Consider the following 3,948-nt stretch of genomic DNA (forward strand, 5'->3'; position numbering starts at 1 on the left):
TCCCTGAGAAGCTCTGACGAACCCCCTCTCGGGCCTGATGCAAGAGGCAGGCACCTCCCACTCCTCTTCCTCACAGAGGACAAACCTGGCACTCAATAACAAGACCCTTTCCCCAGGGCTGTAAGATTTGTAAAACAAGTTTTAAAATGTTTCCTTATAAAATGTGCCCTTTGCTTCCAGTGACCCTGGGAACACATACCTATCATCTTAAGATCTCAGTGGAAACTTCCACCCTGTTACATTGCCTCCTCAGGCCTGAGGAACTGGAGACCAAACAGCCCTTCACAGATGGCCTCCCTGGCTGCCCAGTCAGAGAGAGGTCTCCAGGACAATCAGGCCTCCCTGGGCTTGGCCCCCAACAAAATCCTGCCTGCTCTGAGGACGTGTCTACTGTTAGTAGTGGGGAAGGAAGCCCGATGGGCCTGGTGTATTGCCACTTCCTTGATCTGTGTGACCTTACACAAGCTTTTGAGCTAAGCTGCATTTCCATCATAAAGTGGAGATAAAAAGTAATAATAGCACAGTCCCAATTTCCCAGAGTCATTGTCAGAATTAAATGTGCTGAATATAATCCATGTGGATCCAGTGACTTCGTTCAGCTCCTGGACAACAAGTCTTAAACTGAAGGCTCCTGGACAACCCAGGGCTTCTGGGAAGGGGATGTATGGGGGTCTTGTCCTCAGAGGGTTGACCATCTCCTTGGGCAGAGAATATGCACATAGCTGAAAACAGAAATAACAAGCCATGTCAGGTGAAGCCACAGGGAAGATTCGCATGTTGGCCATGAGCCCAAATCAGAGGCACAGTATGACTCAATAGAAGAAAAATCATCCTGATTTGGGACCACCTCTAAGAGGAGGAGGGCTCGGGGCAAGGCCCCAATAGTAAGATTGGACTGGGGATGGGTGGTGGGAGGGGGAAGACAAGTGAAATTTCTCCCGGTGGTCTTCCTGAGAAGGAGCCTGGACAAGTGTGCAGGGTGTACAGAATTACACCTTTGCCCCACATGTTTATGTATTTAGATTCACAAACCAGAAGGCAAAGTGATGCAGGGGCTGATGGTCGTCTGAGCAACCTTCACGGCTCATTCAAATCACCTGAGCAGCTTTAAGAACTACTGAGGCCCTGGTCCTCCCCTGAGAGACCCCCATATGCTTGCTTTGGGGTTTGATCTGGGCATTGGGGTCTTGAAAGCACCCAGGGGATTCCAATGTGTAGCAGGGTTTCAGGACCACTGCTAGCCTCTCAAACTTCAATGGGAGCAGTCTGGCTTCTGTTTAAAAAACAAAAAACAAAACAAAACAAAACAAAAATAGTGCTAAAAGAGAAAGCAACTTTATTTTTAAATGCCAAAATGCCAGGGTGGGGTGGTGGTGCCACATTTCCACACTACCTTTGCCTGCCTCCAGCCACTGCCCCCACATTCTTCCAGCTGTTTCAATAAATTCAAACTTCTGCTCAAAATGCTTCTTTCCCTTTCTGGAAAATTCTATTCCCAGGAAACTCCCTCCCAACTGTGGAGGCATCTTGTTCTTAGTGCTTTGCTATGCTTGTCAAAGCACTCTGATCCTCCAACATCGTGCAGTTATGCTCAAATGTCATCGAGTTGCAAAGAATTTTCCAGAAGGGCCAGAGGAGCCCTTCTGAAGGAAGCCACTGCAGCAGTGGAGGCCAAGTGGAAAGTGTGGGAGCCAGGATCCCCCAGCCCAAGTTCTGACATGACCACTAACCGGCTGCCCCTCTGAGCCTGAGCTTCCACATCTGTGAAATGGGGGAGGCCTGCGTGACCCCAGGTTCCTCCTCACCCTGGCTCTCCGAGACTTCAGAAGCAGCTCCAGGCTGAACGCGGCGGGGTCTGAGTGCGGCTCACCTCCAGGCTCTGCTTCCTGGGGCCTCTGCCAAGCCCTGGGCCTCTTGCCCAGCGAGCAGTGGGCACAAGGGGCCTTCACAGAGTCTCTGCGTGGTTCTCCTGGGGAGCAGGGGCGGGGAGGCAGGGAGCCTTGCAGACCTAACACAAGGCCTCGTCTGTGTCCAGGCTGAGGGAGGAGTGGACTGAGCCACCCATGGGGACGCTACCTTGCCTCTGGATTTTTCCGTGGCCTTTTTCAGAGCCTTTCATTTGATCATCAAATAACCCTTCAGCAGTGGAGACCGATGAGGACAATTAGCTCCATTTCACATTGAGGGTGCTGAGGAGCTGAGGTGCGGCGAGGCCAAGAAGAGCGGAGGATGCAGTGTGTCAGAGCAGGCAAGGGCGTTGGCTGCTCTGACATTTACATCGTCTTCTTAAAAAAAAAAAAAGGCATACTTCATGAATTTGTGTGTCATCCTTGCACAGGAGCCATCCTAACTCTGCATCTTTCCAATTTTAGCTTGTGTGTGACCGAAGCAGGCGCACCATTTAGACTTTCTAACCCTCAATTTTCTCACCTAAAAAAGTAAATACTCTTAACTGCTCTGGTAGGTCTGCCTACGCTTTGTGGTGAGGGAGGCTCAGGGACACCTTTGGTCATGGGGTGGGACCCAGCAGTCAAGTCACTGCAAAGGCAGGGCCCTGAGAGATCCATGAGAGGCCAAGTGGTGTTCTAGAACTTTCCATATTTTGTCTCCTACCATCTTCACAACAGCCCTGTCTGTCAGGTGCTCTTGGCCCCATTTTGCAGAGGGAGAATGGGAGGCTAAGAGTCCACACACAGGGGCCAGACCCAGTTCTGGGTCCTGTTCTTCCATGACCCTGCGCTGCCTGTTGGATGGGAGTGTAGTTCAAGAGACAAGTTCCGATTCTGTTATCCCTTCCGTCCAGACAGATAGACAGACAGACGGCCTGCAGGACGTGGTCAGGCTCAGCCCCAAGTGCCAACACAGGCAAAGAAACCAGGAAAGGAAACTGCTAAATTTGAGAAACTTATTCTTTGAAATTATCCCCTGCCTCGGACCAGAGGGAGTCTTTAAAGAAAAATTTTATAGGGATTAAAGAGTTCCATATTTTTTAATAACCTAGGAAAACTAGAAGAGAGACTTAAACATTCATCAAATCTCCAGAGGGAGAATGTCTTTTATTAAACTTGGAAATCACTGATAAAAATCACAAAGGAGAAATTAGCCGGTTTGACTACAGAAAAATGTTCTGCATTAAAAAAAAAAGACTGAAAAGGGACAAGTGGAGAGAAATATCAGCAGCAAACAGTGAAGATAAAAGGTTACTATCTGTTTTTATGTATTTGTACTCTGGCTCCTTCCTAAACAGTTATGAGGAGGACGTGCTACATAAAGGACTCATATACACTGAAAGTTTAAAACCAAAGAGCCTTATAGATAACAAGGCAGGGGGTACAAAGAAACCATTTACAGAAAGCAAATTGAGACCAGTAAACCAATGTACAGAAAAACGTCCAACCTAACTAACTAACTAACCACCAAAGGAACGCAAATGTCAAATAGACCGGTTGGCACCCAGTGTGCGCATGAGTGTGATCACAATACCCCACCATTCTGGAGAAAAATCATAAATATCATAGGGACCGGAGAACTACAAAAATAGTTGTCCTCTTCGACAGAGTAATCTCACCCCTGGGGATTTTTGCCGAAGATTCTGAAATGGGGAAAGTATGAGGTGAGCAAAGACGCTCACTGAAACATTAAGAAACAAACTAAAGGGGCACCTGGTGGCTCAGTGGTTGAGCGTCTTCCTTTGGCTCAGGGTGTGATCCCAGGGTCCTGGGATCTAGTCTTGCACTGGGCTCCCCATGGGGAGCCTGCTTCTCCCTCTGCCTGCGTCTCTGCCTCTCTCTCTCTCTCTGTGTCTCTCATGAATAAATAAATAAAATCTTTAAAAAAAGAAAAGAAATAAGCTAAAAACTGAAAATGGCCTAAATGTCCTAAAGCAGAGAAATGGTTAACTGAAGTTTGCCCCACCCATTCAATGAAATCCAACTGCAGCTTTTATAA

The 3,948-nt window shown here is 48.1% G+C and overlaps 1 non-coding gene across 1 annotated transcript; it reads right to left on the reverse strand.

The window, feature by feature from the left end:
• Positions 1-2,293: 2,293 nt before the first annotated feature.
• On the reverse strand, positions 2,294-2,398 carry LOC129512276 (U6 spliceosomal RNA). Its single transcript, XR_008665013.1, has one exon. It is a non-coding gene; the product is annotated as a U6 spliceosomal RNA (small nuclear RNA).
• Between the last annotated feature and the right edge of the window lie 1,550 nt (positions 2,399-3,948).

This window comes from Nyctereutes procyonoides, unplaced genomic scaffold (assembly GCF_905146905.1).
Source record: "Nyctereutes procyonoides isolate TBG_1078 unplaced genomic scaffold, NYPRO_anot_genome, whole genome shotgun sequence".
NCBI classification, from domain to species: domain Eukaryota; kingdom Metazoa; phylum Chordata; class Mammalia; order Carnivora; family Canidae; genus Nyctereutes; species Nyctereutes procyonoides.